The sequence below is a fragment of the Panthera uncia genome, chromosome F1 (genome assembly GCF_023721935.1).
Source record: "Panthera uncia isolate 11264 chromosome F1, Puncia_PCG_1.0, whole genome shotgun sequence".
NCBI classification, from domain to species: domain Eukaryota; kingdom Metazoa; phylum Chordata; class Mammalia; order Carnivora; family Felidae; genus Panthera; species Panthera uncia.
In genome coordinates, this window is record NC_064813.1 from 232,796 (window position 1) to 255,097 (window position 22,302).

General features: G+C 45.0%; 1 protein-coding gene across 4 annotated transcripts in view; it reads left to right on the plus strand.

The window, feature by feature from the left end:
- The window catches only part of DISP1 (dispatched RND transporter family member 1), a 182,957-nt gene that overhangs the window by 48,757 nt on the left and 111,898 nt on the right, over positions 1-22,302 (plus strand). The window contains exon 3 of one of the 4 annotated variants that reach the window (XM_049633765.1): positions 17,675-17,711. The exons of 2 other annotated variants lie outside the window; for them this stretch is intronic. The gene's annotated coding sequence lies outside the window, so the exon portion shown is untranslated. Of the gene's footprint in view, positions 1-4,744; positions 17,712-22,302 lie in introns of those variants that run through there. One more of the 4 variants, XM_049633764.1, reaches the window with a different exon arrangement.

Below are 22,302 nucleotides of genomic sequence, written 5' to 3' on the forward strand. Positions count from 1 at the left end.
TGGGTAATAACAAGTGAGCCTGACTAGGGAAAAATGTCTAAAAAGACATCTTAGATGATAACAAAACGTAGAGAAACAGTGATCTGGAGTGCAGACCCGTCTAGTGTTGTGTCTCGTATATATGGACCCATCTCTTTGGAATAACCATTATCTTTTAGTTCCTGTGCATTTTTATATTCTGGATGCGAACCTACTTTAAATGGCAACATATTTGCTATTGAGTACAAAACACTGCAGTTTAATTTGCATGGCATATATAGATTCCATCCCCCAAGTCTGCATTAATTGTGTGATTAAAATATTTAGTTCTCAACAGTCTTAAAATTTGTTTTTCTGTTTTATAAGATACCTACTCTACTTGTCAATTAAAAATCACTACAGATTTTTTTCCCTTTCTATTTAATAGACTTACTGTTTAGAGCAGTTTTAGGTTTATAGAGTAATTGAGCAGAAAGCATGGGGAATTTTGATATAACCCCGTCCTCCTTTTATTAACATCTTCCATTAGTGTATGATTAATGAATGTTGATAAGTTGCTATTAACTAATGTCCAGGTGTACATTAGGACTCATTCTTTATATCGTACAGTTTTCAATTGTGACAAATGTAGGTCGTACCCACGATTATCAAATATCCACCATTACAGTTCATGACTTTGTGAAAGATAGTTTTACTGCTTTAAAAGTCCCCTGTGGAATAATGTTAAATGGAAATAAGTCCTTTTTCTTACCTTCCTTCCCAGTCTGACTCTAAGAAACTATTGTTGATATTTTCTTGTGTGCTTCAGTGACACAATGAAAGAATGAATTTTTGATCTTGCCCATACGATACAGGTAGATACCTCGTATTTTCCAGCGGCAGCAGTGTAAACACTCTTGAAGCCGCTTGAAGAAAGGGATTGTGGGTGACTGAGGAGCTGGTCCCGCGCATCTGTTAGCGATGGTGTCCAAGAAGGAGGCCGTAAGCTGGCATGTCTGACTTGGCACTGAGGCTGGTGTGGCTACTGAATGTCACAGCATGTCATTTAAGATGTGAGGGTTATTGGACACGTAATAACATACTATTAGCTAGAAGATGAAGACAGTGCTCTGACATGTAAACATGTACTGTGTTCATTTCGTGAATACCTTTGTCTCGGTAGAAAAACTTTTACTAATATTCAACAGTAGTTCCTCATTCCTGGCATTTTAAACTTTTAAGAAGCTTCCATTTATCATGTGATTAAATGCTTGTCAAAAACAGATATGTTATATTTTTGAAATATGGAGCTTGAAAAAAAATATACCTCCGTCTAGGAAGTTGTGAGGATGTTTTATGAAAAACATCAGGCATTACTTTAAGCTTTTGCACAAAATTATCAGAATATTTGCCATGGAAGAGTATTTCTGGAGATTTCTGCATGATAAATTCTTGATAGATATGTGTTAATTTTTAAAACATTTAAAAATATTTATTTTTGAGAGAGAGAAAGAGAGAGCACAAGCGGGGAAGGGGCAGAGAGAGAGGGAGACACGGAATCCGAAGCAGGCTCCGGGCTCTGAGCTGTCAGCACAGAGCCCCACGTGGGGCTCGAACTCAGAACCGGGAGATCATGACCTGAGCTGACGTTGGATGCCTAACCGACCGAGCTGCCCAAGCTCCCCTTGATATTTTTTAAATATCATAATTAGTTATTGTTTAATTGACCTGGTTGACTTTCAAAACTAATTGTGAAAGAAATAGAACTTAGTGATAATGCAAGTCAATAAATGGGGTTTTTGCTGTTTTTCTGTCATTCCACTGAGTGGAAAGTAGCATATATTTTATTAGAAAGCCAAGTGATGAGCTTATTTGCCTTGACTTTTTGTATTTTTCTTACCTTTCGTATGCATCGTTGAATTATTCTGGTTGTGTGCACTTTTGATGAATCATTTAATTTACGCTCACGTTCACCGCGGCATTATTTGCCGTAGTCAGAAGGTGGGGGCTACTCACGGGTGTCCATGGAAGGATGACGGATGAACGGAATGTGTAAGCATACAGTGGAATATCGCTCAGCTTTAAAGAGGAAGGAAACTCTGACGCCTGCTTCAGCAAGGATGAACCTTGAGCCTTGAGGACATGAAATGCTGAGTGAGACGCTAAGTGAAATAAGCCAGTCCCGAGCAGGGAAGTAGGAGGTATCTAGAGTGGTCAGAGTCACAGAGAGTAGAGTGAGTGGTGGCTGTGAGGGGCTGGTGGGGGGGAGGGGGAGGGGGGGGGAGGTGCTGTTTACTGGGTGCAGAGATTCAGTGTTGCAAGATGAACGTTGGTTGTACACAGAGTGAATTCATTTAACGCTTTGCACTGTACACTTAAAAATGGCTAATGAGGGGCGCCTGGTTGGCCCAGTCGGTTGAGCGTCCGACTTCAGCTCAGGTCGTGATCTCACGGTTCGTGAGTTCGAGCCCCGCGTCGGGCTCTGGGCTGATGGCTCAGAGCCTGGAGCCTGCTTCCGATTCTGTGTCTCCCTCTCTCTCTGCCCCTCCCCCATCCATGCTCTGTCTCTCTCTGTGTCAAAAATAAATAAACATTAAAAAAAATTAAAAAAAAAAAAAGGCTAATGATGTAAATTTTATATATGTATTTTTCCACAATTAAAAATTTTAAAAAATCCATTGAAAGGTAAACGTATGCAACTAAATTTGTCCAGTGGAGTGGTTTAGCAAGGAATGGAGAAGTCTAGAAGTCTGAGGGACTTTTCCTAAGAACGTACTATCTGATTTCCTAAATATTTGTAAACATAGTGCTGGTTTCAACTGCTGAGACAGGTGCAGAGGGAGAGAAGTGTTTGGGTAATTACTGTCTGCAGGAAAGGGTTATGGACGTCAAGCTTTTTAAAATTTCTGTATAAAAGTTTTCTTTTAAAAACCAGCTCACCCTTTATTTGTGTTGGCTGAAGTTTTGTGTGCCTGGTGCATACTTGAATAATCTAATCTAGAGATTATAAGGTGAGGGAGATCCACGTGGCCAAGTTAGAATGATGGACGTGCATCGTAATGTTACATGTCAGCCGACCCACCGCAGAAACGGGAGGGGGTAAGGAGGTGTACATCTGCCTCAGAAAAGAGGCAAGTCGCACCCTTCAAATTATCCATATTAATTTTTCTCAGTGTTGAGCAAATTACTTTTTTAAAAATTTTTAATGTTTATTTATTTTGAGAGAGAGACAGAGCACGAGGTCGGGGGGCGGGGGGGGGGGGTGGGCAGGAAAGAGGGAAGCACAGAATCCGAAGGAGGCTTCAGGCTCCAAGCTGTCAGCACAGAGCCCGGACGTGGGGCTTGAACTCAGGAACCATGAGGTCATGACCTGAGCCCAAGTCAGTTGCTTAACCGACTGAGCCACCCAGGCACCCCTCAATCAAATTGTTTGATAACAGAAAAGAGAACCTTTCAGTTTAGCTGTCAAAGCCGGGCTGTCGTTTCCGATGTGCTTTATTTAATTAACTACTGAGTCCGGAGCAGAAGTGAAGAGAAGTGGTTACATGTGCTTGTCCATCCAGATCACCAGCTGTCAACTTTCATTTGTGACACGTCTAGAAAGTTCTTAATGGACAGTTACCACAAATCCACATATCTGTGTATAGTTATACCATTTAGCTAGATACTATATACATATAGCTTGTTATCTTCAAAGTTTTGATACAAGCCAGAGTGAGCAGAGTGCCCAAGGAATCTCGGGCTAAAGATTTGATCTGTCTGTCTTTGTGACTCTGGCACCTCCCACACTGCTGGGCATATGAGAAGCTATTAATACATGTTTGAATGAATGAACGAGTAAATTAATGGATATGTACCAGTCTGCAAATTGGTATACATCTTTTCATCTACAAATCCTTCTGTTCTGGATATAATGTTTCCTTTGCTTTCCCTGGGTGTTTGACTCCTTCTTTTTAAAAGATTAGTAAGCTTTATTTCAAGTAATATTCTCTTATAATAGGACTCAATCACAAATAAACAAAACCATACTTAACAAACATTTGTATAGTGCTTACTATGTGCCCGGTACTCTTGTTCATTCGTCATGTTCTTCTCGTGAAAACCTTACGAGGTGGCTGTTGATATTCCTCCACTCGCATGGGGAAACTGAGGCACAGACAAGTTAGGTGACTTGCTCAGAGTTGCCAGCTAGTGAGTGTCTCAGCAGGATCTGCACCAAGTCTGATTTCCAGAGTCTGTGTTTCACCACCACACGGGGCACGCTGTTTCTCACAAACACCAGCTCTAAAAACCATGTCCATCTCCCCAGAAGGCCGCCCGTACTAGTGGGGCTTATCTTATTTATGGTAAACTTTTGTTAAGATAGAAATTTTCTAACGGTGACATTCACTCTCTTTTACTGTCAAGCTATGTGATGAATATGTTGTTATCGAAAAGGTTATGTTTGTTGTCACCACAGGCCGTGTATCGATAGTGGTAAATGGGCATAACTTCCGAACGAAGTGGGGCATATGCAGCTTCTGGGGCGCTTTGCCTTTCCGCTGGTAAGGTGTTCCTTCTGTCCGCAGCACGTCTGAGGTGTCAGAAGGCACGACAGTCGTCGGATCGGAAGGACTGGATTTGTAGACCTCTGGCTGCCCTTGTGACATCTGTGCTGGTTACCCGATGAATTTTGAACCTAGGAACGCCCTTGGCCTGCTGTAGCCCAGGGACCTGAGGAATTGGACTGTCCGTGCGCCCCCGACTAATTCCGTGGTCTGGGAGAGCCCCCCTGAGGACGTGCACGCTAGTCTGGCTGGAGTGTGATGTCACACAAATCAAGGCACTCCATGCACACTCTGTTTATGGTTACAGGCAGCCCTTCCTTAAAAGCCCTTGGCGATATTAGTATTTTAGTTGTTTAAAGTCCCCATTAGCCTGAATTTTTAAAAGTGAAATGTCTGATTCACTGTGGCATCTATTAAACACAACCTGTCATTAAAAGAAAAAGAAGGACTCATCTGTAGCTGTAGGTACAGCAGAAGGGTTCAAGCTGTAGGTACAGCACAAGGCTTGATGTGGACAGAGCATCGTTTGTCTTTTCAGGTGTTACTGTTTTAGGGGAAGAGTCATAACTATGTTTTTTTATTTGAAAGAGAGAGCGTGCACGAGCAGGGGAGGGGCAGAGGGAGAGAGAATCTTAAGCAGGCTTCACGCTCAGTGCAGACCCTGAAGCAGGGCGCGATCCTGCGATCCTGGGGCCAAAATCAAGACTTGGATGCTCAACTGACTGAGCCACCCACATGCCCCACTATGTATCTTGTTTAAACTTTATGCCTTCCCTCTTTCCCCACATAACCAGTACCTTTAAAAAGACAGTACCTTGCAGAAATTGCATTATGTTAGAGATTGAAAACAGCAACCAAGAGTGACTGTTGTCTGTAAATCTCAGTATTTGCCAGAGTATTCTGAGGGACTCTGATTTTGGGAGATGCCCTTCTGCGATATGGTATGTACTCCCAAACTGGGGAAGAGTTGCGTAAATACCGTCCCTGCCAGTGTACACAGATGCATGGGTCAACGCATGTTTTGAAGAGCCACGGTATATATTAATAAGTTAATGATGCTGAGAAGGCCTGTAGTGAGAACTGGCTTAGCTTTTCTGGACTCCGCATTTCCCACATTTGTTTGAACACAGAACCCTTTTCCACCAAATATCCGTTGGTTGTCTCGTGCCCTTCATAGTCCACAGACTGAAATAATGCGGCACCGTATAGCAGTGTAGCCATATGTTATTTTGATGAGGTTTCAGAAGAATGGTCCAATCGAAAATCTGCCATTATTGTTTCATCCCTAGTTAATAAATTGATTTCAGAGAATAACACTTAGAAATTGTAGAAATTTAAGACGTAATGGATTTTCTTTGAATTTATATACTGTAGTTCCTTGCATTGGTAGACATGTGATTTACAAAAGACAATCTCTCTACTTGATTAATAGTGACAGAATGATTAACCCCATTAATTCCAACTATTGGGGGAATTTATGCAAATCCAAGATAATGTAAAAAATATATATAGAATGTTTTTTAAGTAATTGTGGTTTGTCACTGTAAATACTTTATCTCAAACTATATTAACAAGATATTCCCAAATGGAAGATTCTGGGTGGAAATTCTTTAAAAAAAATTTTTTTTAATGTTTATTTACTTTTGAGACACACACACACACACACACACACACACAGTGCGAGTAGGGGAGGGGCAGAGAGAGAGGGAGACACAGAATCTGAAGCAGGCTCCAGGCTCTGAGCTGTCAGCACAGAGTCTGATGTGGGGCTCGAACCCACGGACCATGAGATCATGACCTGAGCTGACATTGGACGCTTAACCGACTGAGCCACCCAGGTGCCCCGGAAATTCTTTAAAGCATAAATAACAGTGACTGATAATTAGTTCAGGTGCAAATATATAGATACTTCCAAAATACTTGAGATTATTTTAGCACATTTCTTTCAAAAGCTTTAGCTTTTATTACATGAGTCTTATGTGTGCTATTTGCTTGCTGAATCCTTTCTTTGTAGATTGATCTGTTACAAATTCTTAATATGGCATATCTCATAAAATTTTAGTTATTTAGTGAGCTGTATCCTAATTGAGAGTAGAGTGAAACATGGAAATAAGGCAAAAGAGAGGTCGTATTTAATGATGAAGAAGGGAAAATTTTGAGCAGTGATAAAAATAACAAAGGGGCACCTGGGTGGCTCAGTCAGTTAAGCGTCTGACTTCGGCTCAGGTCATGATCTCACGGTTCGTGAATTTGAGCCCCGCGTCGGGCTCTGTGCTGACGGCTCAGAGCCTGGAGCCCGCTTTGGATTCTGTGTCTCCCTCTCTCTCTGCCCCTCCTCCACTCACACTCTGTCTCTCCCAGAAACTAAGTAAACATTAAAAAATAAAATAAAATAAAATAAAATAAACAAGAACCCAAGACTTGACTGTTACAGCTAAAAGGAATGATTAGTAATTGCTAAATCAAAAAGAAAGGCATCTGTGCTTTTTTACAAAAGGTCCTGTTTCTTTTTTACAAAAGTCCAGACTGAATGGCAAGAAGTATTAAAGTCACAACAGAATGAAAAAACGAGAAAAAGAAAAATGAAAAGATGCTGAAATTATTTATGGAGGTTGTAGCAACCATGATGGTAGGATGTGAAGGAGGTCTGAAAGCAGGGGCCCTGCCAAGAAGACTCAGCATCGAGAGACACAGAAGCAGAAACAAGGCAGACACGTGTGTCACCGTCAGGACGGCCACTCCACATGCCGGTGGGTCACACACTGTTGAAGTGTGTGCGGAGGCTTTAAGAGACACGTGTGGACTGGCAGTCGTCCCTAAAGTGCAAGGTGTTCATCTCTAGAATATTCCAGAGTAGTCAGTTCTCTGTTCTTTGTTTCTGTAATTTTAAAATAGCATTTACATGGGTCAACCAGGCAATTAGAGAAGAAATTAAAAAATGTATGGAAACAAACGAAAATGAAAATACAACAATCCAAACGCTTTGGGATGCAGCGAAGGCAGTCCTGAGAGGAAAATACATTGCAATCCAGGCCTATCTCAAGAAACAAGAAAAATCCCCAATACAAAATCTAACAGCACACCTAAAGGAAATAGAAGCAGAACAGCAAAGGCAGCCTAAACCCAGCGGAAGAAGAGAAATAATAAAGATCAGAGCAGAAATAAACAATACAGAATCTAGAAAAATTGTAGAGCAGATCAATGAAACCAAGAGCTGGTTTTTTGAAAAAATAAACAAAATTGATAAACCTCTAGCCAGTCTTCTCAAAAAGAAAAGGGAGATGACCCAAATAGATAAAATCATGAATGAAAATGGAATTATTACAACCAATCCCTCAGAAATACAAGCAATTATCAGGGAATACTATGAAAAATTATCTGCCAACAAACTGGACAACCTGGAACAAATGGACAAATTCCTCAGCACCCACACACTTCCAAAACTCAAACAGCAAGAAAAGGAAAACTTGAACAGACCCATAACCAGCGAAGAAATTGGATCAGTTACCAAAAATCTCCCAACAAATAAGAGTCCAGGACCAGATGGCTTCCCTGGGGAATTCTACCAGACATTTAAAGCAGAGATAATACCTATCCTTCTCAGGCTATTCCAAAAAATAGAAAGGGAAGGAAGACTTCCAGACTCATTCTGTGAAGCCAGTATTACTTTGATTCCTAAACCAGACAGAGACCCAGTAAAAAAAGAGAACTACAGGCCAGTATCCCTGATGAATATGGATAAAATAGCATTTACACGTTTGTTTCTAAAATCTTGTCATATCAGTGGTTCTTACCAGGCTTTAAGAAACCTGGTATGTTGAGATATCCTTTAACTGCGTTTTACATCTTGGGTAGTTTATATTCCTCTGTAGGGTAAGAAAGCATAGTGAAGCATGTCTTTGATGAGGGAAATCCAGGTGAAGGTTGAGTGGCTTATACAAAGAGTGAGGGAAGGAGGCTTTCAAGAGCAGGAGTTTGGTGTTTTTACAGGGAAAATAGGATCGCTGATTGAGCAGGCTTTCTGAGTGTAACTTTCTTATGTTTGATTCTCCACTTAAGTATTAAATCTTTCAAGTATTGTCTGTATCACACTGACTAATCTGCCTGTCGTTATATAATGGATAGCCGATCTGGCCTTTTAAGAAAATCCTTGATGTATTAGGTCGTTAAAACAAATTCTAACATTTGGTGCTCATTAGTGTTGTAACCGAAACAAAAACATTTTAATGGTTGATCCCAGAGTATTTTGAAGTTAGTGTAAGTTTGCTGGAAAGGTATTTAAGCTGAAGTATCAATTACAAACGGGCCATGAGCCAAGTTTCAAAGCTGTTTCTAAGTAAGACATTGAGTTTTTAGAATGCAAAAAATAAAGTATGTGGCACTGCGCCATGTGGCAAGGAAGTAGAATGGAACAGTTACAGTGGGATTTGTATTGATGATAGTGATTTTGAAACAATTGGATTCAATTAAAAATAAAAGTTTTTAGTTTATTAACTTGTTTTTTGGCTTATTATTTTGTTCCGGATCCACATTGTAGAATGTTGCTCATACAGAATAAAATGTCATTAACTCCAAATAGGTTTGAGTAATTCTGTTTTGTTTTTTTTTTTTAATTTTACAGAGAGAGAAAGAGAGTGAGTGGGGGAGGGGCAGAGGGAGAGAGAATCCCAAGCAGGCACCACGCTCCGTGCAGAGCCCGACATGGGGCTCGATGCCACGAGCCTGGGATCATGACCTGAGCGGAAATCCAGAGTCGTATACGCAACCGACTGAGCTACCCAGGCGCCCCAGTTTGAATAATTTTTGTGATCACCCGAGTGATACTTCTGTAATTTTCTGTTGTTTCTTGAGCCTGTTTTGGGGGAAGTGTTGCCTTCTGCCAGCCAGTAAGAGTTACGGAGAGAGTAAGAGCTGTGCCCTGCGGGTGGAGCCGCGATGTGTACGAGAGGGTCTCCCGCACTGGTGGTGACACCGAGGTGGTGGGCACGGGAGAGAGATGCGGGCTTTGCAGGTCAGCAGACCCCTCCCTCGGGCGCTCCCTCCGTGTTCGTCGCCTCTGGCCTCCTGCTTTCCTGCTCTTCTGTTTTCTCCCCTTCCCTTGTCCAGTGGCCGCCGGGCCGAGCCCTGGTCCTCCTTCTGTGGGCCTGTGTCTCTGCCTCACGGCTCCTGGCGGTTCTTTGGTGCCTTCGGGGCGGGAGGACCCTGGACTTGCACAGGAGATGCTGTGAAGATGCGTCTTTTAAGGGAGGGTTTCCACCCTTCTTTCCCAGCGTTTCCAAGGGCTCCAGGGGCTCTCCCTTCCCCGCTGACTGTTGGGCCCCTTTCCATCTGCCCCTCAGGCGTCAGAGGACCTCTCTGGACCCAGACGGTGCCCGCCACTCTGTTCTCTGCGCTCAGAGGGCCGGGACACCTGCACCATAGAGTCGTAGAAGGAACTTCAGGGTTCCCTGGTAGCACATTGACTGTTACGTTCCCGTGTGTGCTTCAATACCTGATGCAACAGATTTGCTTTTAAAAATTTTACTGGTTTTAGGGATACAGCATGCGTTCCGTGTTATTTTCCCCATTTCAAATATTCCTAACAGGTGGCCAGCTCAAGTTAAAACAAAATAGATGCCTCTCATTTTAATGGTATCTTTTCCAACTCGGAAACAAAGCATTCGTTGTTTTAGAAACTAATGGTGCAGTGGAAGAACAGTGTATTTGGAATCACTTATAAATTCATTAGGGAAAAAATGCAGATTGACAGCATTTTGGGTTTCTAATTAAGCCTTTGAAGGCAAGCATGTCAACTATAAGAAAACAGTAACGTAGACTTCTAGTATATTCTTTTCTAGTTGGCCAAAGACCCAAAGTTATCTTCTGGGCTAAAATTGTCATTCACATGAATCGTAATGATAGCATGGAAAAGTTGGACTCCTTCAGGAGAAGGAGATCCCCAACTAACACAGCCTTCACACAGCTTACCGTGCGTCAAGAGTCTAGAGAAGGACAATGCTCCTTTCATCTCTGCGTGGATAATTCTGACCTCAAAAATAAAATGGCCATTTTCAAGGATCCTAATTCTGCTGGCGAGTAGTCAGACCAGATTAATAAACACAAATCCCCCCGACCCCCCTTTTTAGAAAATACTGGTGATCAATCCTGGCTTAGTTAACAGAGTGCGAGATTCACGCTTAATAAAGTCAAATTAACCGAGTGTGGCACGTGCTAGCTCTGGGATGTGATAGTGAACACGGCACTGAAGGTCCTTGCCCTTGAGAAACACACACACATATATGTATATGTGTATGTGTGTGTGCGTGTCCTACATGTGTCCGTATACAAACAGTGTGCAGTGCTGTAAAATGAACGGGGCCTGAGGAGAGGGGAATTTTGGCCTTAAAACGCCATCTACAGTTAGCCATTTGGCAGAAAAAGTAGAGTCCTTCGTCTGGTCTTGATGATTAATGTGTTTTCTGCGTTTTAATAATAAAGTTGGTGGCGGGCCATGATCTGTGGCTGTTCGGAAAAGAGTCTTAGTCGTCCAACAATATTTGTGCCTCGAAACAGAAAACTTTCCCTGGAGGTGAAAATCTGCAGATACATACACCCTGCAGGGGCGAGGCCGTGACCGTGTGCTTCTCGGGCCCCTATTTCCCTGACTGAGGCCCCGGGGGCTGGGGTCCCAGAGGCCGTCCCTGCGGAGCCTGAACCTGGTCCCTGAACCTGGTCCCTTGGCGCCGTGCAGACATGGCCAGTCTAGCCTGAGTTCTGGTGATGACATGGGGGCTTCAGTTCACCAAGGAGGGTCCTGTTGTCCAACCAAAGTTTTCCGATTCACTGTTTTTCCTGCCCTGCCCTGCCCATTCCTCTTTTCTTTGTATTCAGCTCATACTTCGCCTACCCAGAAGGCTGTGCTTTGAAGCCTGAGCATTAGTGGGTAAATACGGATACGGATGCGGAACTGCCTTCACCGGACAGGATTTTGGGGAGTGGGAGAGTGGCTTCTCCAGATCAGTAGCAAATCTGTGTCCTGGGGACCGAGGCGGTTCAGTCTCAGTCATTTTCATATTGGTCCGGGGGACTTGGGGGCCCCTCGGAGGGCCCTGGGGGTGCCTGTGGGAGTCGGTTTGCAAAGGCAAACCCCTTCACCAGGGAGCCCGCAGAGCCACACAGAGAACCTGAAAACAGCAAATTCTTGCTTGTCACAGACCCTTCCTGAGTCAGAGCGTGAGTGCCAGCTCAAGAGTCCCTTGTGGGCGACCTTCCCATCCGGGTTTCCGTGTTCCATTCTGCCCTGCCAACGCTCCTGGGCCCTTCTCACTCACGCCCGTCTGTGGAAAGCAGGGAAAGGAAGCGGAACCGTGAGGTCCACACGGTGGGGGCGACGTAAGACCTGTTGGAAATGCTGGGTTGAAGCAGCTCATTACCGTTCGAAAGACATTCTTCAGTTTTCTAACCAAAGGAAAAACTGCATTATCTTCATTATAGATAGAAGTCACAACACGCTGAACTACTTGGAAAGCCGCATGTTTTAGCCAGTAATGAGTCTTAACCTTTACGAGATCAGCACATGGAAATGGTTAGTGGGCGCCAGCAGAGAAACACGGGTCACATGCCCTTCGGTCAGGGGCCAAGTCCTCGTCACTCCAGGCATTCAGAGTTTTGCAGTTCATCTTCCTAGGTTGCTAAGTGCTTTTCATGCCTCATGACACAAAGAGTTGACTAGCTTGCTTTTGCAGTGTGAAACGCTTCCTTTTAAAATTTTGAAACATGCTTTTCTCCTTTTAAGATATTTTGATTCATTCAGATTTTGCATAATATTAAGAATAGCAGAATTTATAAGCTATAAGCATGTGTGATTTGAATGCTTCCTACCTAATGGGACTGGAATTTTTCTCCAATTATGGGACAGGGAGACCATCGTTCCCCAGTTGCCAAAACAGAATGCAGCTGGCTGCAGGAGGGCTGAGCTAGCAGAACATTTAATATTTTGAAAAATGTGTCCTGGGGGAAAAGGCTTTCTGTTCAGAAAGATACTGAATTATTTAGCTGGGCAGCTGCAGGGTGTGAGTATTTTGAGCGCCATTGCTGTCATTTATTTTTTATTGGGTTCAAATGGAAAAACTGAAAACCATATTCAGACGCGTAGCCTTTCACTCGATGGCGTGTAGACGTCCGGCTGCAGCTGCCTGCGCTCCTGTGATCTGCACGGGCACATTCCACTGCGAGTGCATCAGTGTTTAATTTTCAAAATTCTCGGCAAATAGCAGAGCTGCAGCCAGGAATTCCTCCACTGAGATTCCTTCCGGCCCAGATGAAACTGCTGATTCCCGGCTGGGTTGCTGTCATTCATCACTAATCCAGGTATGGCTGCTTGCTGTGTTTAATTTTCTTTTTTCTGAACCCAAAGGCACTGCTGGCTTGCGTTTCCCATGAGAAGGCGGCGGTGATGTGCCTGGAATTCCAGCCCCCGGAGGTGGTGGCTTTTCTAGACGGACGTAGCTGGCCTTTGCGTGGGGCTGACGGACGTGAGCTTGCTGCTAGACACAGAACCATGCGCGACCGGCTCATGGTAGGGTCTTCAAGAAAAGCAGGACTGTATCAGGGACCTGCCTCTAAGTTTCTGAAGTTGGTGTCCTGGAAAGCAGCTGTTTCCTACCACAGGGTATCTGTTGATGCCACTTGCCATTTGGGAACAGGATGTTGAATTGGATGGACAGTAGGTTTTAATGTTTATTGTATAGGTCTTGTAAAACAAAAAAGTAACAGTACTTTGGGAAGCCTTCAAAATGTTATCGGCACTCAACATCCTATGAAAAGCAGGTCAGAATGTATTCATTTTGCATTTTAAACTGTTTTAATGAACACTTAAAAGCAGTATGTACAGGATAAAAATCACGGAATTTGGAAGTGGACAGTTCTGGCTTTATCTCAGCTGGCCCTGTGCCCTTACGCTAGTGACGTATGACCTCCGAGTCTTGGTCTTACGTATAAACTAGGAGAGCAGATTACAGAGTTGGTGTGAGGGTTAACACTGTCGTAGGTATGGAGGGCCTACGTAGGCCTCGAGCATGTTGGTACCCGACAAAGGGTACGTTGTATGTCTGTTAGGAATTCTCTATCTCTACGGCCCACCCATCCACTTGCCCACCTACTTGCCTCTCTGTGTATTTATATTTATCTTCTAGACCTTTTTCGGGCTTCCCCTTTTTTGTTAATCCAGCCATATTTTGCTGAAATTTAAAATATGAAAATACTCCACATGATGGATAAATGTATGGAAACAAAAGGTTCGCTGGTGGTCTCCCAAGAGACTTCTAAGGTTACATTATCTCAGTGTGACTTTCAGTCTGCTGGTGCTTCAGCCTCCTAAGAGCAGGTATCTCCCCTGCGGAGACTTTATCAAGGTCACAGACCCGTGTATGTACGGTCACCGCCTGTGGACGGGGGTCTGTGGTGGATGAGCCTTCGAAGTAGCCAACATGGGAACGGTGAGCTGAGAAGCCGTCATCATCAGGGCTTTTCTTGGTGAGCAAGGGAGTGTGAAAAAACGAGATAGTTGTGGGAATCAGGTATTTAGCAACACAGGTGAATGTGGTAGACTGGCCACGTGCCCTGTTTTCTGCCTGGACTGAGATCTCAGGGAGTTGACTGTAACGGGGCGGAGAGGTGACAACCGTAGAAGAAACTCGAGCGGGGCTTTGGAGGCCTGGACCATGGAGGGACCAGCGCTGGCCGACTCAGCAGAGCAGAGAAGACGGAACAGGGTGGAAGCAGGTAAGAAGCAAGCAGTTGAAGAGCAGAGCCTGGGAAGGCACAGACGTGAAGCGCAGACGTGCTGTGGGAGCCGAGAACAGAAGTATTTGAAAATCGGATGAGCAGGGGTAGGGTTCCTGGGCTCCTGTCTCTGCTCCTGCGGCCAGGTGACTGCCGTTCCCCACGCTAGCAGAGGACTGGAGGTGTGTTTTCTAGAACCTTCAGTTGCGGACACAGTTAAGGACAGGGGTGAATGCTGTTACAGGTGCTGGGTGTGGATTGGTGATCTAAACAGACCAGAACATCTCTGTTCCTGTGCGAGGAGTCGGACAATAAACAGTAATGCAGTGAAGTGATAATAGGAAGTCGTGAGTGCTGGGGGGGAAGGGCTGTAGTTCGAGACAAGGGTCCTTCGAGGACCAGGAAGGGGCAGGCAGCTGTGGGGACGGCGGGGCGCGCTGTCCCAGGCGGAGCAACAGGCGTCACAAAGGCCCTGGGATGGAAGGGAGGCTGAAGGAGTGAGGAGGTGAGTCTTCCGGAGGAGAGTGAGATAGGAGGTCAGGCATACCGAGGGGACACGTGACAGGCAGTGGCAATGACGTGGGGCCTTGCCGACTGTCCTAAGGACTTGCTTTTTCTCAGAATGAGTTTGAGTACCAGGGTCTGACTTGCTCTAACAGAATCGGGTCGGAGTGAGCACTCGGCCCACAGCCGGCTGCCAGGTCATTCCCACCCCTCTCCCTCCACCCCCACCCACCAGGCGGACACACAGCAGAACGGGGGTCTCTCTCTAGGGGACAGAAACAGCTGGAGAGAGAGCAGGGTCCCCAGTGGAAATCCGCTCGTCAGGAAGTTCTGCCGTCCCCGCATGGACGTTGTTGGTCTCTGCTGTCTCACCCTTAACGCACACAGAGGACACAGGGGAGGGGGAGGAGAGCCTCTCCCAGGAAAGAAGCCAAAACAGACGGGATTAAGAAAAGCATGTCAGAGGGACAGAAACAATAAAGGAGCAATAGCCCTTTCAAAGAAACTAGTTAAAATCCTCAGAGATAAGAGCAGACACTGTACCTGGGGAACAGCAGGTGCTCTTGGGTGTTGAAAGATTATCAGTTCCGTGGACAGGCTGGGACAGGGTGGGACATAACGTAGGGGTCAGTCCAAGGGGAGGCGGGCAATCAAATGGGAATGGCGGGAACAGCAGGTGTAGCTACAGGAACCTGGCCTGGCCTTTGCGGGGCAGGCGGGGGCCCAGGGCAGCTGGGGTGGGGGGCGGGGACTGATGTCTAGACTCTAAGTCGACAAGGTTGGGAGTTGTTCACCGTCCAGCGTGTACGCGTCCCACCTGGAGGTGTTTTCACTGAATCATCCTCGGGTTGAGAAGATGCATAGAAAAGAGGCTGCAAATTAGAAGGAAACATGGTTTCAGGAAAGGAATGTGATGGCCATTCTGGAAGGGATGCCCCTGGGAATGATGGTTAGGGGCTATTTAGTCCTAACAACCAGGCACTCAGTGCTAGTGCGGCGGACGGGTGTGATGTAAGTGTCCCGAGCAGGGCGGGACGCCTCGGATGCCTGCGTCCGCGTCGTCGCGTGCAACTTGAAAGTTCATGCTTGAAATAGAAAAACGTAGAAAGCACAGGGCGCCCGGCTGGCTCAGTGGGGTGATCTCAGGGTTGTGGGCTCCAGCCCCACGATGGGTGTGAAGCCTACTTAAAAAAAATGTAGAAAGCAGTAATGAGCATGTGATCTGCAAACCGCGACGGAGAAGGTGTAGCTGAAGAAAGGAGGGGCGGGGGCCACTTTTCTCCCCATTTAGTGCCTTGTAGAGCTACTTTTAAGACTGTAAATAGGCTGTTTTGATAAAAATAAAGATTAAACTTCAGATATTTATTTTGATTTATTTTTTAAAAATTTTTTTTAATGTTTATTTTTGATAGAGAAAGAAAGACAGAGCATGAGCAGGGGAGGGGCAGAGAGAGAGGGAGACACAGAATCGGAAGCAGGCTCCGGGCTCTGAGCTGTCAGCACAGAGCCCAACGCGGGGCTCGAACTCCCAGACCGCGAGATCACGACCTGAGCCCAAGTTGGGCGCTCAACCGACTGAGCCACCCAGGCGCCCCTGAATTTCAGATATTTAAAGGAACCCGGCTACATCCTTTTCTGCAGTAAGGCCACATTGGTCACCAGAGTGTGGCTGTCCCTGGGCTAATGGGCCTGCCCTGTGGGACAGCCCATCTCTTTTTTCTCGGCCCGTTGTTGACGTCCTGTTTTCTGAATTAACACGTTTCTTCAGAGATGTTAGTACAGCTGGTCAAGTCACAGCCGAGTGGCTAGGAAGGTTCTGCGTCTACGTTCTTGTGTGTTTTGTGGTGACTTTGCCTTTTAATCCCGAGGGACCCTGTCACCACTGACTTGGAAGCCAACGATGGCTATTTTATCGTTACCCCAATTGCTGGTAACACCTTCCACTGTAGAGAAGCCTGCTGATGGTCTGTCGTTCCGGCCATTTACATACTCTAGGCTCGAAATCCTGCAACTTCGGGGGTGGGTTGTTTTGTTTACTGTTCGGCTCTGTCACAAACGTGCCCGTCGTAGACCCTCAGGTGCATGTGTCAGGAAGAGCAGATTACGTAGTGTTTGAGAGCGTGGCTTCTCACTTAGGTCAGCCTGGGTTTGAATCCCATCCCTGGCCCTCCTGGCTGGTGGCTCAGCCGCCTCCTAGAGCTGGTGTCCTTGTCTGTGTGGAGCAGGGACCCGTGCCAGAGACTGTCCACGGTGCATGTCTGCCTGATCGTGGGGCTGCCGCGGCCCCGTGCTCCGTCCTTCCACCGCCCCCCCTGCTTATGAAGTAGGAGTCAGCCCTGTGGGCCCACGGCTCGAGTGCGCTTCTTCAGCTCCCGTCTTTGGACGTGTTCTCACTCTTGGCTTCCAGTCGATGCCAGTTAACACACGTTTCTCCGTCTCACCGTCTGTTGTTCCTGGGCTTCGTCTTACTGTTCTTTCAAAGTCCGTTTGCCACGCTGAATGAGTAACGTGGCATTTAAAAGTAATATTTGTCTGGTGGGACGCGTGGCTCGCTCAGAGGGGCGTGCGGCTCTAGATCTCAGGGTGGTGAGTTCGAGCCCCACGTCGGGTATAGAGCTTACTTAAAATCTTAGAAAGAATAATATACAGTGTTAATAAAGCCATACGCCCTGAATCTCTAGTAATGTTGTTATAATATAGATCACGTTACAACAAATATTTTTAAAGCAAAAATTCTGCTTCTTGGGTGATAGGTTTATTTATTTTAGGAATGTTTATTATTTAACTTCTAGTATAGTGGGAAAATGTTCATGTCCTTCACAATACATTTTCCCTATGAGGTCTTTTGACTGCATTCAAAGAGAGTGGTAATAAGATCATGTTATAATTTGTTTTTCTGAAAGGTTGAGCAACCCTTTCAAGACTGAGATGTCCTCAAAGGTAGGAATCTGTGTTCTATGTATCTTTGTCCACTGACGTTTAGTAAAGTCCTAAGTGTTAACTGAGTGATCACATTCTTGAGTGGATTAACTGTAGTGTTTTGTTTATAACTTTTTATTTTGATATAATTTTGAACTTAAAGAAGAATCATAAAATTAGTACAAGGAAATGCCACATACCGTTTACCTAGATTTACCATCTTGTTTCCTCTTTCTTTTTTTTTGTTTTTATTTATTTATTTATTTATTTATTTATTTATTTATATTTTATTTTCTAGATTTACCAATTATTTAGCACCGCTTACTTATTTATACGTGCATAACGTTTTCTGAACATTTGAGGATAAGTTGCCAACACCATGCCCCTTTACCCCTGTGTCCTTCCATGCGTGGTTCCTAAGGACACATTCTGTCATAAAACACAGCACACATACCAAAATCTGGAAATCTGACCTGGATATAATACTGTTTGCTCGTCTGCGGTCCACATCCAGATTTGCCCTCTGTCTCGAGTACGACATCCAGTCCAGGGCCACACGTTGCATGGCAGTTTCCTGTCTCCTTGAATCAAATCTGGAACAGTCCTGGAGTCTTCTTCACTTTCTTGACCTTAATTTACATATTTTGAGGAGGAGAGGTCAATTATTCTGTAGAATTGACCTCGATTTGGGTTTGTCTAGTGTGTTCTCATGATGAGATTGAAGTGTCGTCATTTTGGGGGGAAAGCCACGGGACGGTGTCGTGCCTTCTACATCCTGTCGGTAGGCGGGCGATGTCGGTACGAGTGTTACTGACTTACCCACCAAGTTTCTCCACTGTAAACTTACCGTTTTCCTATTGTAGTTAATATGTAATTTGTGGAGAGATAGTTTGAAGTTCTCAGTGTCTTCTTCCTCCTCAGACTTTCACTCCCTCCTTCTAGACTTCCATATTTATTAGTTGGTATTATGCTCTAAGAAAGAGCTTCCTTTTCTTCCTTTTTAAAATTTATATTCGTTCAAACTCATAGATTCTTACTGTATTCAAGGAATTATATTCCTTACTGTCATTAATTATTTTGATGCTTGAATTATTCCAGCTTTGGGCTGTGGGGACCCCAGCTACAAACTGCCCCTCTGTCCTTTGGATATGTTTCCATAATTCTTCAAGGATTTCTTACTTTTGGTGGAACAAGATGTTGTAAGTTCTTCATGTACTTCTTTGCACCAGCCCCGGACACAGCCTTTCCTAGGGTGCTTTGGTTCCTTTTTGTGGAGAATGGTATTTTGAAACCAAGATCTGGGTGTGCACATTGCTACTAATGTGTTGTTTGTTCTAGACCCTGTTAGGTCTCAGATCTGTCAGACTGAGTCAGGAAGTATGTGTATGTGTCTATGCCCCCGTCTCTGTCTGAGTTCAAGCTCTACATGTAAGTGAAGGATTCACATCCCTCCACTTCACATTCAGCAGCCCAGGATTCATTCCAGTCTCCAGCAGTGGGAAACATGGCTCAAGACAATGTTTTGTGTCCCTAGTATCTTGTCAAAGCCTTGGCATTAGGTGGTATATCCATGTTTTAAGGATGTGGATGAATGAATGAGTCAATAAAATAGTTACGGCGTTATCTCTAGGTATATCCTCACTGCTGGACCAATATTTGGCGTGAGGTGCATGTTAAATAAAACTGTGTTGAACAAGTGGTTCAAGTGGTTCTTTCCCCTCCAGTATCTTCATGTTTTATTTTCAAACCACATGAGAATAGGACTCCATATAAGTATTCTTGTTTTTCTACCATTTAAAGCTTGAATCCAGATAAATTATTCAGTTAATATGAACAGTCTTTTTCCAATAAGAAAAAGTCATAAATAAAAATAAAATTGCTCTGGAAGAAAAACAGTTCTTTTGGGACGTCTGGGTGGCTCAGTTGGTTGAGCATCCGACTTTGGCTCAGGTCACAGTCTTGCGGTTCGTGAGTTCGAGCCCCGCATCTGGCTCTGTGCTGACAGCTCAGAGCCTGGAGCCTGCTTCGGATTCTGTGTCTCCCTCTCTCTCTGCCCCTCCGTTGCTCACGCTCTGCGTGTCTCTCTGTCTCAAAAATGAATAACTGTTAAATTTTTTCTTTAAGACAAACAGTTCTTTTGTTTGAAAAACCTGAGATTTGGGCAGCATCATTGAAAAGGTTTCCATTTGTCTAATTAATAGAAATTGTGGCTTTCAGAGTTTGGCACATTTTTCACATTTGTCAGCTCTGGCGACACGAAATGTGTTCTTCGTCTGAATTCTCTTCCTATGCTGCTGCTGTCAGACAAAAAGAATTTCCATGTCACTGCTGCTTGTTACTGAGCTGCTATAAAAAAGGATGCTTGACGATAACTTATGAGTAAGTGATTAGAGATTTCTGGTAACCTTCAGATTGCTGCCAAATTACATTAACTGTGAGTAATCTGGGGGGAAAAGCAGTCTCATTCACCTATGCCCTCAAAGGTTATAGATTTACAATTTCAGACAGCCGTTAATGACGTTCCCTTTTGAAGTGCATTTTTTTCCCTTAAACCTCAGGAAATACGGTCTGCTTTTCTCTCCATATGATTAAAACTAATAATTCCTTGCTCATAAGTTCATATTTTATCCCTTGAAACTTGTTTTGAAAACTGCTTTATCCTTTTCTGTGTTTGATTTTTCTGTTTACCCAAACTATATTAAATGTGGCATGTGCATTATAACTTCTAGGGTTGAATTGACTGTGGAATTTCTAATGAGTCGTAATACCAGAAAGTAGGAAAGAAACAAGGGGGTGAGTTTTATGTCAGGAAGTCTCTTCCATACACTTGCCTGGGAATTGATTATTTTTTTTGTTTTAAAGAAGTTTTCTTCCAGGGTACCTGGGTGGCTCAGTTGGTTAAGCGTCCGACTTCAGCTCAGGTCATGATCACACGGTTCGTGGGTTTGAGCCCCGTGTCGGGCTCTGTGCTGACAGCTCAGAGCCTGGAGCCTGCTTCAGATTCTGTGTCTCCCTCTCTCTCTGTTCCTTCCCTGCTCTCACTCTGTCTCTCTCTCTCAAAAATAAATAAACATTAAAAAAAAATTTTTTTTAATTAAAAAAAAATAGTTTTCTTCCAACATTTTCTTTAACCCTTTATAGAAACATTTAAGTTTTTTGTTTGTTACATGTTTACACATTTATTTAAGTTTTCCACGCTGATCAGGAGTGCTGGGAGTCTGCATCTTCTGAAACTAAGAAAAATCAAGACAGTTAAACAGCTCAGTCTTGAAAGCCCTTCCTGCTTGAAGAAAAATGAAATCGCAGTTTACATAGTCTTTTCTGAGATTAAATTTTGAAGGTAAAGTTTTATGGATTTCTGTCTTTTAAGTATAGACATACAAAGCTAAAATCCCAAAATTGTTGCTTAGAAAATACTTAGTGGGTGGTGAGGGCTCTCCGGAGCCTGTTCTGGTTGGTCTCTATAAATAGAAATTGCTAAAGCATAGGGGCGCCTGGGGGCTCAGTAGGTTAAGCTTCCGACTTGGGCTCAGGTCAGGATCTCACTGGTCCTGGGTTCGAGCCCCGAATCAGGCTCTGTGCTGACAGCTTGGAGCCTGGAACCTGCTTCAGATTCTGTATCTCCCTTTCTCCCTGCCCTTCCCCAGCTCATGCTCTGTCTGTCTGTCTCTCTCTCAAAAATAAACATTAAAAAAAATTAAATATATAAAAGAAATCACCTAGGCATCAGCCCACAGTACTGATGCACACAGGAACGCAATACTCCCTATTAGAGGCAGGTACACTTGGTGAATTTCCAAAAATGCCTTTGCACTTTTAGCCAAAGTTACTTTTTTGTTTTCTCTTTGAATTTGCACCTGGGGGCCCCCTGCTGGATTTATGGTAATGCCTTCTCTCCTCCAAGGAGCAGACCAGGAGCCAGAGCCACATGTCCGTGGGCGGGGTTAGTGCAGGGAAGGGCCCCGTGCTCACCCCAGTGAATCTGTGTCCGGCTCCACCTGCCCAGCTCCTCCGTGTCTTGAAAGTGGAGGACTGGAGGGAGGACCGAGCAGAGGGGCTGAGGACTGGAGGGATGGCTGAGCAGAGGGGCTGAGGACTTGAGGGAGGACTAAACAGAGGTGGGGAGGGTGGGAGGGGATGAGCAGAGGGACAGAAGACTGGAGGGAGGGATGAGCAGAGGGGTGGAGGACCGGGGGGGAAGATTGACCAGAGCAGGGGAGGACTGGAGGGAGGACTGACGAGGGGTGGAGGACTAGAGGGAGGACAGAGCAGAGGGGCTGAGGACTGGAGGGAGGATGGAACAGGGGCGGAGGACTGGCAGGGAGGACTGAGCAGAGGGACGGGGGACTGGAGGGAGGGCCGAGCAGAAAGGCTGAGGACTGGAGGGAGGACTGTATGGGGGGGAGGACTAGAGGGAGGACTGCGCAGAGGGGCAGAGGACTTGAGAGAGGACTAAACAGAGGTGGGGAGGATGAGAGGGGATGAGCAGAGGGACAGAAGACTGGAGGGAGGGATGAGCAGAGGGGTGGAGGGCTGAGGGGGAAGATTGACCAGAGGGGTTGAGGACTGGAGGGAGGACTGCGCAGAGAGGCAGAGGACGGGGGGGGGGGGG